Raw genomic sequence first — 12,293 nt, forward strand, 5'->3', positions numbered from 1 at the left:
TAGTAGAGGGAAGTGCTGAGGAAGGGGGAGATATTCACCTGCACAGTGTAACAGCTTGTGAAGCTGCAGCATGGATGACTTCGGCAACACCTCCCCCAGAGCCTCCTGGCACATTGATTTTAAAAGGTGATTTTAGAAGGAAGGGAGCCATAGATAGTGGCTAGATCTAAGAGAAGTTGCCCCTAGTTTATCAGACTTTGATAGTTTTCCTTCAAAGGTTAATGATAATGTTTCTTCACTGTTTAAATTGGGCAATGCTTTTGCAAAGGCTTTGCACAGTATTCTTGGCTTTGTATTATGACATTATAATTTGCAGAAGATATTTGTCAAGAAACAGATGTACAGACCCTTTCATCCTGCCTACTTGCTAGACACTGCACTGGTAGAAACTGGTTGATGTTCCCTACTCTGAGGATCTCTTCATAACAGATAACAAACAAAGAGAGAAATATGCAAATTTAGTCAGGACAGTGCCCTCCTTCCTTTTAGGAAGGACCACTAGACCCTTCTTTGTTTTCCCCCTTTACAGATAAAGCCTTGGACTGTCATCAGGCTCTTGTGAGCCTTTACCCAAACTGAGCTCAATTTGAAAATAATGGCATCTACTTAAGGGTTATTAGATGGATCAGAAGACAGACAATAAAAATTAGGAAAATGGAGACATGGCACTGGATAGATAAATGTGGTAGTAATGCACAAACTCAGCAAGAGCTAATTTTTTCCCACATTCTTCCTTAAGGTCAGATGTAAAACTCTTCAACAACCAAATTACCTTGCTCCAACTGCCCACTAATCTCACAGTGTCAGGAGGGCAACTTCTTCCCAACTACTACAACACAATAGTAGTGGGCACATGTTAAGGGTGCAAAACTATCTCCAAAATACATTCACCTATTACAAAAAGTCATGGGATTAGAAGGTGATGTATACTCCAATCTTTGTTAGAAAGCCTACACAATATATTAAAACCAGACTTACATTTAAAAGAACATTAAAATATATATCACAAGAAAAAGTCAATTGGTCCGGTGAATATGAAACACGATGAAATCGCTCAACGGCAATCATGCTGCTTGAGATTGTATATTCCACAGGATGGATCGTTTATTTTATTTGCAACGCGTTTCAGTCTCAGACAGAGACCTTCATCAGACAGTTACATATATACCCCAAATGGAACCCCCCTGCATTTATACATAAAAACGTAAGTAACCGATCACCAATGTCTGTTAACACTTCCGGTAACGTGAGCACCCTGATCCGGTTGTTTACATAAAATACATATAATGCTCACTATAATTAAAATTAGGAGGAAATCATAGTACATGCATCATAAAAATATATACAAAACATCAGGTACCCAATTTAGTTTGTTTATATGAAAAGAAGCCTTCTTGACATTATCGCGGTAGTACTCACTAATTGAGATAGGAGTTACCGTCAGGGGTTCTCTAAGTCAGCTGGTTGGCGTACTATATGTGTCCCATCATTTTTCTCCTGGACTAATAGGTGACAGCGGTACCCGGATCATGGCGCCGCCTACTGACAGCCTCTGTCATGGATACCAGTCGGGACCAAAGAAGAATACCTCTCCTGATGTCATAATCGGAGTGTGATCCGCACCATCGGATCAGGTAAGGAGACAAAACCAATGTACCTGGATTCTTTTGATGTATTTCTAAGTATAGTCCCCAGCGCTAAACAAGTTAAACTGATCACTTCATTAAGCTTTGCGGGTTGGAGGGTATTTATTTTAAATCCAGCATGATTCCCTTTTGTTCAGGGTCTTAATTCTATCTCGTATCTATATCTAATCTATATTTAGTTTCCTGCCGTAGACAGATTGATACATCTCCTTCACTGCTCTGAATAAGGAGTTACAAGATATATGTAGCATAAGGCCCCTTCCACACTAGCGAGTGTGATGCGATGAACTCGCATCACACTCGCAACGCAAGCTGCCGGGAACGCACGGCCCGAACGCTGCACCGCGGGAGTGAACTCAGCATGTCAGTTCACTCCCGCGGTGCAGGGTTCGGGCCGTGCGTTCCCGGCAGCTTGCGTTGCGAGTGTGATGCGAGTTCATCGCATCACACTCGCTAGTGTGGAAGGGGCCTAACAGAAAGATTACAGAAGATGGCCACAATATTACAAAATATGGTTTAAATAAAACCCCAAAATAATTATTTATAATCAGCGCTGTCACGGGTGCTCCCGCGATCCCTGTCTCGGATCGCGGGCGCATCCGTGCACCCCCGTTTGCCCCCGCTGCAGGCCGGTCATTGAACTCACCTCTCCCGGCTCCTGCTCTTCCCCGGACTGCCGTGCGCGCGCGTCCCCGCCTCCTAGGGCGCGCGCGCGGCTCCTGCCGAAAATTTAAAGGGCCAGCGCACCGCTAATTGGTGCACTGGCTGAACCTCACCTTTAAGAATCCTGCCTCTTCCTGTGTCCCCTGCCGGATCTTTGTGCCTCATAGCCTTAGAGAAAGCTTCCTAGCGATTATTCCTGCGTTCCTGTGTATTCCTGCGTTCCTGTGTATTCCTGCGTTCCTGTGTATTCCTGCGTTCCTGTGTATTCCTGCGTTCCCGTGTATTCCTGTGTGTTCCCGCTCCTGTGTCCTGTGTTACCCGAGTTCCTCCGTGTTGCTGTGTTCCCGTTCCCACCTGCCTGGACCTCCTGTTGCTGACCCCGGACTTGGACCTGACGTTGCATCTCTGCCGCCTGCCCTGACCCTGTGCCTGGACCTGTCTACGAGATTGTCATCCGCTAAGGTACCTCGACCTCGGCTGCCACCGTGGGCTAGTCACACCTGGGAACGACCTAGTGGTATCCTGCCGCAGCAAGTCCAACCCGCTTTGCGGCGGGCTCTGGTGAATACCAGGTGCCGCTAGGCTCCGGTTCCGGGTGTTGGCTAGTTACATCTCCCGCGGTGGTCCAGAGGATCCACTGATCCTAACAGTAAGATCCGGCCATGGATCCCGCCGAGGCTCCTTCTCCCAGTCAGCCTGATCTCGCCACCATCGTGATCCACCAGTCCCGGCAGATTGCAGCACAGCGGAATCAGCTAGAGCAAGTCACCGCCATGCTACAACAACTACTTGCGACCCAACATCAGCAACAGTCTCCTGAAGCGGCCGCTGCGACTCCTGCTACCCCGGCTTATCTTCCTGCTGCTGAACCCAGGCTACGCCTCTCTTTGCCCGGCAAGTATGATGGAGATCCTAAGATGTGCAGGGGCTTCATCACCCAGTGCTCCTTGCACATAGAACTCATGCCGTCGCAATTTGCCACAGAGCGGTCCAAGGTGGCATTTGTCCTCAGCCTTCTTTCCGGGAAAGCCCTGGCCTGGGCTACTCCGCTTTGGGACAGAGATGACCCGGTTGTGTCTAGCCTCACTGCGTTTCTGTCAGAGTTCCGGTCAGTCTTCGAGGAACCAGCACGAGCCTCCTCTGCGGAGTCTGCATTGTTGAACTTGCGTCAGGGCAACTCATCGGTGGGAGAGTACGCAGTTCAATTCCGCACCCTGGCTTCTGAACTTGCTTGGAACGATGCAGCCCTCATCGCTACATTTAAGAAAGGGCTCTCTGCGCAGGTCAAGGACGCACTGGCAGCTCGGGATCTTCCATCTACTCTGAGTGACCTCATCACCTTGGCCACTCGAATTGATGTTCGGTTTAAGGAGCGAGCTGAGGAACTACGCTCAGAGTATCCCCTAGGCCGTGTTAGACGCATTCCTCGCCTGGCGCCAGTCTTCCAAAGGCCGCTCCAGGTCTCGCCTGAATCTTCTGTTGAGGAACCCATGCAGGTTGACCGAACCCGGCTCACTCTACAAGAGCGTTCCAGACGACGTCAGGAGAACTTGTGCATGTATTGTGCCAGCCCACAGCACTTCGTCGGGACTTGCCCTGTACGTCCCCAACGCCCGGGAAACGCCAGCACCTAGGCTTCTCTGGAGAAGCGTCCCTAGGTGTGAATAAAGCTTCTCCACGCTTGATTCTCCCTGTACTCCTCAGCATTGGCACCGGTACTCCGGTCCAGGTTTCTGCTTTCCTGGATTCGGGCTCCACAGCGAACTTTGTAGATGCTGCACTGGTCGCCCTGCATCACTTCCCAGTGGTTCGTCTTGAGAAGCCCTTGTCCATTGCCTCAGTCAGTGGCCAGATTCTCTCCGTGCCTATCTGGTTTCGCACTGAACCCCTGCTCCTTCAAGTTGGTGCATTGCATAAAGAGAGACTCTCCTTTTTTGTGCTGCCACAGTGCACTTCCACTCTCCTGCTGGGTCTCCCCTGGTTGCAGCATCATGCCCCTGTTCTGGACTGGTCTTCTGGGGAGATTCTCCGTTGGGGTCCGGATTGCCCCTCACGCTGCATGACGGTTCCACATCCGCTTCCTGTCAGGACTGCTACCTTGTCTCCCAAGCCTCTGGAGGGACTTCCAGCTCCGTACCGGGACTTTGCAGACGTGTTTTCTAAAAAGCAAGCCGAGATCCTTCCTCCACATCGTCCCTATGATTGCCCCATTGATCTGCTGCCTGGATCTTCTCCACCACGGGGTCGGGTGTATCCGCTCTCGGTTCCTGAGACTGCCGCTATGTCGGAATATGTTAAGGAAAATCTGCAAAGAGGTTTCATCCGCAAATCCTCCTCGCCAGCTGGCGCTGGTTTCTTTTTTGTCACAAAAAAGGATGGCTCTCTCCGCCCCTGTATAGACTATCGCGGTCTTAACAAGGTCACCGTTAAGAACCGCTATCCTCTGCCGCTTATCACGGAGCTATTTGATCGTCTGCGGGGTGCAAGAATTTTTTCCAAATTGGATCTTCGTGGGGCCTACAACCTCATCCGCATCAGGAAGGGTGACGAGTGGAAGACCGCCTTTAACACCCGTGATGGGCATTTTGAATATCTAGTTATGCCCTTCGGACTTTGTAATGCGCCAGCTGTTTTCCAGGAGTTTGTAAATGATATTTTCCGGGACTTATTGTACAGTTGTGTCGTGGTGTACCTGGACGACATCCTTGTGTATTCTGCCAATCTGGAGTCCCACCAGTCCCATGTACGGGAGGTTCTCAGCCGCCTCAGGACAAACCACCTCTATGCCAAGTTGGAGAAGTGCCACTTTCATCAGAGGAGCCTTCCATTCCTCGGCTACATAATTTCTGATAGGGGTTTGCAGATGGATCCTGCCAAGTTATCTGCGGTTCTTCAGTGGCCACGCCCAGTGGGACTGCGAGCTATACAAAGATTTCTGGACTTTGCCAACTATTATAGGCAATTTATCCCACACTTCTCATCTTTGGTCGCGCCGATGGTGGCGCTTACGAAAAAGGGTGCTAATCCCCGTGTCTGGCCACCAGCAGCAGAAGAAGCCTTCACGAAATTAAAAACTGCTTTTTCCTCCGCTTCAGTCCTTACCCGACCGGATACTGAAAAGCCGTTCCTGGTGGAGGTTGATGCCTCCTCCGTGGGTGCTGGGGCAGTCCTTACCCAGAAGGGTCCCAGGGGACGAACACTCACTTGTGGTTTCTTCTCCAAAACCTTCTCCTCTGCGGAGAGAAATTATTCCATTGGAGATCGGGAGCTTCTAGCCATCAAGCTGGCTTTGGAAGAGTGGCGTCATCTGCTGGAGGGAGCCCGATTTCCAGTCAGCATTTTCACGGACCACAAAAACCTCCAGTACCTGCAGACAGCTCAACGGTTGAACCCACGTCAAGCCCGGTGGTCCTTATTCTTTTCCCGTTTTGACTTTCAGATCCATTTTCGCCCAGCTGAGAAAAACATCAAGGCTGACGCCCTGTCACGTGCTTCCGATGTTATGGGGGAGGACTATGCTCCGAGACACATCATTCCTCCAGAGCGGCTTGTGCTGGCAGCGCCGGTGGACCTTCGGCAATTACCTCCCGGCAAGACTTATGTACGACCTGGACTTCGAAAGAGGATCCTGACCTGGGGACATTCTTCTCGAGTGGCTGGGCACCCTGGGGTGCAGCGCTCTGTGGCCCTGATTTCCCGTTTCTATTGGTGGCCTGATTTGGTCAAGGACGTTCGGGATTTTGTGCAGTCTTGTGCCTCTTGTGCTCGCAATAAGCCCTCACGACAAAAACCAGCTGGTCTTCTGTTGCCGTTACCCGTGCCTACCTGCCCGTGGTCTCACGTGGCTATGGACTTCATTACTGATCTGCCGCCATCATCTGGCAATACCGTTATCTGGGTGGTAACAGACCGCTTCTCTAAGATGTCCCATTTTGTCCCTCTACCAGGTTTGCCTTCAGCCCCACGTCTTGCCAGTCTCTTCTTCCAGCACATCTTCCGGCTTCATGGCCTTCCCCGGCACATCGTTTCTGATCGAGGTGTTCAGTTCGTGTCCAAGTTCTGGAGATCTCTGTGCAATCAGCTGCAAGTGAAATTGGACTTTTCCTCTGCCTATCATCCTCAGTCCAACGGCCAAGTAGAGAGGGTGAATCAGACTTTGGGATGCTATCTCTGCCACTTTGTGTCCGCTCGTCAGGATGACTGGGCTTCTCTTTTACCATGGGCGGAGTTTTCCTACAATTCCCTGGACTCCACTTCTGCTGGTTCTGCTCCCTTCTTTATTAATTACGGACTGCACCCACGGCCTCCTCTTCCGTTACCTGTGTCTGCAGATGTTCCTGCTGTGGAGGACTTGGTACAGGATCTAAAAGCCATCTGGGAACAAGTCCGTACCTCATTGCTCCAAACCTCTGCCAAGACCAAGCATCAAGCGGACAAGAAACGTCGGCCTTTTCCTGTCTTAGCTCCTGGTGACAGGGTCTGGTTATCCTCAAGGTACGTCCGACTGAAGATCCCTGGCTACAAATTGGGACCCCGGTTCTTGGGTCCATTTGAAATCCTCAGTCGCATCAACCCGGTAGCCTACAAATTGCGGCTGCCTCCTAGCATGCGCATACCCAACTCCTTCCACGTTTCCCTCCTCAAGCCAGTCGTCAAACCGCTTCACCCAACAAGTTCCTCTCCCTCCGACTCCACAAGCGGACTCTACTTATGTCTTCGAGGTGAAGGAGATCCTGGATACGAAGACAGTGAGAGGTAGGCGGTTGTTTCTGGTAGACTGGAAGGGATTTGGTCCTGAGGAGAGATCTTGGGAGCCAGAGGATAACATCTTGGACAAGAGCCTGCTCCAACGTTTTCTCAGGCCCAAGAAGAGAGGGAGGCCGAAGGGGGGGGGGGGTACTGTCACGGGTGCTCCCGCGATCCCTGTCTCGGATCGCGGGCGCATCCGTGCACCCCCGTTTGCCCCCGCTGCAGGCCGGTCATTGAACTCACCTCTCCCGGCTCCTGCTCTTCCCCGGACTGCCGTGCGCGCGCGTCCCCGCCTCCTAGGGCGCGCTCGCGGCTCCTGCCGAAAATTTAAAGGGCCAGCGCACCGCTAATTGGTGCACTGGCTGAACCTCACCTTTAAGAATCCTGCCTCTTCCTGTGTCCCCTGCCGGATCTTTGTGCCTCATAGCCTTAGAGAAAGCTTCCTAGCGATTATTCCTGCGTTCCTGTGTATTCATGCGTTCCTGTGTATTCCTGCGTTCCTGTGTATTCCTGCGTTCCCGTGTATTCCTGTGTGTTCCCGCTCCTGTGTCCTGTGTTACCCGAGTTCCTCCGTGTTGCTGTGTTCCCGTTCCCACCTGCCTGGACCTCCTGTTGCTGACCCCGGACTTGGACCTGACGTTGCATCTCTGCCGCCTGCCCTGACCCTGTGCCTGGACCTGTCTACGAGATTGTCATCCGCTAAGGTACCTCGACCTCGGCTGCCACCGTGGGCTAGTCACACCTGGGAACGACCTAGTGGTATCCTGCCGCAGCAAGTCCAACCCGCTTTGCGGCGGGCTCTGGTGAATACCAGGTGCCGCTAGGCTCCGGTTCCGGGTGTTGGCTAGTTACATCTCCCGCGGTGGTCCAGAGGATCCACTGATCCTAACAAGCGCACACACAATTGATCCATCAAATGCCATTGTATAATTTTGACATCACCTTTCACATGTATTGCCCAACCGGTGATACATGTGGGGTAGGGAGGTTTGTTTTATATACAAATCTTTTTATTGTTTTTTGATGAGGGAAAACGGTAGACATATAATTCAGTTTTCATAAGACAAAAATGTACAAGTATACAGTACATCAAGAAAGGTACAGCTTATCGTTATCAGGGTATTATGTTGTCAAAATTCAAACAGTCAAACTAAACCGAGTACACATCTATCAAAGTGTATGAATCTTTGGCGTATACAGATGGTGCTTGCTTATTCATCTGTAGACTATTAATCAGCAACAATGACCAGGTTGAGTTGAATGGTGACCATATTATAGTAAGGCAGTCTACCCAGTGTTAGGAACTTGAATTATATGACCCGTTCTCCCTAATGGATTTTGTTTCTTATTGGCGGTTATCTGTTGGTGGGTTAGAGTTTCTAAATGTCCGCCATGGGAGCCATAGTTTATCAAACTTGTTGTGGTTTCTCAATTCCCAACTTGCTAGCTCCTCTAAGTAGTAAAGGTTGTTTAGGCATTCTAGCCTTTCTCTAATGGAGGGTGGGCCCTTTTGCAGCATTTAGGAGGTATGGTTAATTTGGATGCCTGGGCTAAGTGAGTGGCAAAATCTTAAAAAAGTTTAAAAAAAAAATATTAAAAAAAACCCCAATAACTCAAATCACCCCCCTTTCCCTAGAACTGTTATAAATACAAATAAACAGTAAAAATCATAAACACATTAGGTATCGCCACGTCCGAAAATGCCCGATCTATCAAAATAGGATAACGTTTTTTCACTGCGTTTAACCCTGTAACGGAAAGTCATGCCCAAAGTCGAAAATGGCACTTTTTTGCCATTTTAAAAAAATGTTAAATTCTATAAAAAGTGATCAAAAGGTCGCACAGTCCTAAAAAAAAAAAAGTTATTAGCGCCAGAAGATGGCAAAATCCCCCAAAAATTTTTTATACAGGAGGTTTTAATTTTTTTAAATGTATGAAAACATTATAAAACCTAAATAAATCTGTTATCCCCGTAATCGTACCGACCCAAAAAATAAAGTAGACATGTCATTTGGGGCGCACAGTGAAATCCGTAAAATCCAAGCCATAAAGAATACGGCACAAATGCATTTTTTTTACCAATTTCACTGCATTTGGAATTTTTTTCCCGCTTCCCAGTACACGGCATGGAATATTAAATACCAACATTTTGAAGTGTAATTTGTTACACAGAAAATAAGCCATCACACAGCTCTGTACATGGAAAAATAAAAAAGTTACAGATTTTTGAAGGTGGGGAGTGAAAAATAAAAACGCAAAAACGAAAAAGGGCTGTGGCGTTAAGGGGCTAATAGTCTTTCCTGTTATGGTGGAAATAAGTTCATAGTATCATAGTATATAAGGCTGGAAAAAGACGCAAGTCCATCAAGTCCAATCTTTAAGAATTAAATAAATGTTTTATCCCCATAACCCGTGATATTTTTGCTCTCCAGAAAGGCATCCAGGCCTCTCTTGAACATGTACATAAAGTCCGCCATAACAACCTCCTGCGGCAGAGAGTTCCATAGTCTCCCTGCTCTTACAGTAAAGAACCTTTGTCTTTGTTGATTGTAGAACCGCCTCTCCTCTAAGCGTAGAGGATGCCCCCTTGTCCTGGTCACAGGCCTAGGTATAAAAAGATCTTTTGAGAGATCCTTGTACTGTCCGTTCAGGTATTTGTACATTGTAATGAGGTCTCCCCTCAGTCGTCTTTTTTCTAAACTGAATAATCCCAAATTTTGTAATCTGTCAGTGTATTCTAATCCCCCCATTCCCCTAATAATCCTGGTTGCTCTCCTCTGCACCCGTTCCAGCTCTACTATATCCTTTTTATACACTGGTGCCCAAAACTGTACACAATATTCCATGTGTGGTCTGACCAGGGATTTGTATAAGGGCGAAACTATGTCTTTATCATGAGAATCTATTCCTCTCTTGATACATCCCATAATTTTATTTGCTTTGGCAGCAGCTGCCTGGCTCTGGTCACTAAAATTAAGTTTACCATCCACCAATACCCCCAAGTCCTTTTCAGCTCCAGTTTTACCAAGTAATTGACCGTTTAGAACATAATTATACTGTTTGTTTCCATGGCCCAAGTGCATAACTTTACATTTATCTACATTAAATCTCATCAACCATTTCTCTGCCCACTCCTCAAGCTTCCACAAATCCCTCTGTAATGCTAAACTATTGACCTCAGTATTTATTACTTTACACAGCTTAGTATCATCTGCAAATATTGAAACTTGACTGTGTAAACCCACTACAAGGTCATTAATAAAAATATTAAAAAGAAGTGGCCCCAATACTGACCCCTGTGGCACTCCACTAGTAACCTCAACCCAATCTGAGAATGTGCCATTAATGAACACCCTCTGTTTTCTATCACTAAGCCAATTACTTACCCAAATACACAGATTTTCTCCTATTCCCAGCAGTCTGTATATACCAACCTTTTATGTGACACGGTGTCAAATGCCTTTGAAAAGTCCAGATATGCAACATCCACAGCGTCCCCCAGATCCAGTCTTGAACTTACCTCCTCGTAGAAACCAATTAGTCTGACAGGACTGATCTCTCATAAACCCATGCTGACGCTGGGTTATAAGATTGTGCACAGTGAGATACTCCAGGATAGCATCTCTAACAAACTCCTCAAATATTTTCCCCACCACAGCAGTTAGACTCACGGGTCTGTAGTTTCCAGGATCGCTATTTGATCTTTTTTTGTATATTGGTACCACATTTGCTATGCGCCAGTCCTGTGGAACATAACCAGTCCTCAGTGAATCTTCAAATATTAAAAATAACGGTCTGTCTATCACGGTACATAGTTCATGCAGAACCCGGGGGTGTATGCCATCTGGCCCCGGTGATTTATCTATCTTAGTGCTTGCGAGGCGGCGCTGTACCTCTTCCTGGGTTAAACTGTTGACATTCCAAAAAGAATTTACATTATTCCTCATTGTGTCTTCCACCAGGGGATTTTCCTGGGTAAAGACAGTTGAGAAGGCGACATTCAGTAGACTGGCCCTTTCCTCATTTCCTTCCAACATGACCCCCATGTTATTTCTAAGGGGACCCACACTCCCTGTTTTTAGTTTCTTATCATTTATATACTTGAAAATAATTTGGGATTATTTTTGCTCTCTCTGGCAATTTTTCTCTCAGTCTCTATTTTTGCAGCCTTTATCTGCTTTTTACAGGATCTATTTTTCTCTCTATAATCCTGTAATGCCTCATCGCTACCTTCACGTTTTAGCACCTTAAACGCCTTATCTTTCTCGCTTATTGCTTTCCTTACAAGACTAGTTAGCCACATTGGCTGTTTCTTGTTCCTCTTATGCTTTTTCCCATAAGGTATGTGTTTCTCACAGGACTTTTTCAGAATATATGAGAAAAATTCCCATTTTTGGGGGGGGCTTTTGTCTTTGAGAACATTATCCCAGTCTATGACTTTAAGGTCTTCCCTTAGTTGCTGAAAATTTGCCCTCCTGAAGTTTAGAGTGTTGGTTGCCCCTTCCCTAACATTCTTAGTAAACCGTAGTACAAAATCAATGATATTATGATCACTATTCCCCAGGTTCCCCCCAACCTGTAGTTTTGATACCCTATCAGGTCTGTTGGTTAGGATAAGGTCCAGCACTGCCCCCCCTCTTGTTGGCTCCAGGACTATTTGCGACAGGTAATTGTCTATTGTTGTTGACAAGAACCTGCTACCTTTGAAGGACCTGCATGTTTCTGCTCCCCAGTCAATATCTGGGTAATTGAAGTCCCCCATGATAAGTACTTCACCATGCTTTGAAGCCGCATCCATTTCACTTATCAGCATTTCCTCTGTTGCCTCCTTTGCCGCCATTATATTAGTTTAGGACATCTCTAGAAAATATGCCAAAGTTTGTCTCCATCATTGCCACATCTCCAGCAAGTGTCAGTCGCTAGTAATCTTTTTTGTACTAGGGCAGACGGTGTATTATACCACCTTGTCATAAGCTTGTATGAATTTTCCAGAATTTTAACGCAATGTGAAAACCCAGGTGACCTGATGTGTATCATCTTTATTTGTGTGGGGCTTATGCTGATGTGGAGATCTTTCTCCCAGCCTCTGATATAGTCAGAGGTGGCTGTATGTCCTTGGGCTAATAAGTAGTCATAGAACAAGGAAAATAGTCCTTTCGGTAGTGTGGCTTGTAAAAAGCACCCTTCTAACCAAGTAGTTTCAGGTAGAAGCGGAAACTTTTTATGTAGGTCTTC

This window comes from Engystomops pustulosus, chromosome 5 (genome assembly GCF_040894005.1).
Source record: "Engystomops pustulosus chromosome 5, aEngPut4.maternal, whole genome shotgun sequence".
Classification (NCBI taxonomy): domain Eukaryota; kingdom Metazoa; phylum Chordata; class Amphibia; order Anura; family Leptodactylidae; genus Engystomops; species Engystomops pustulosus.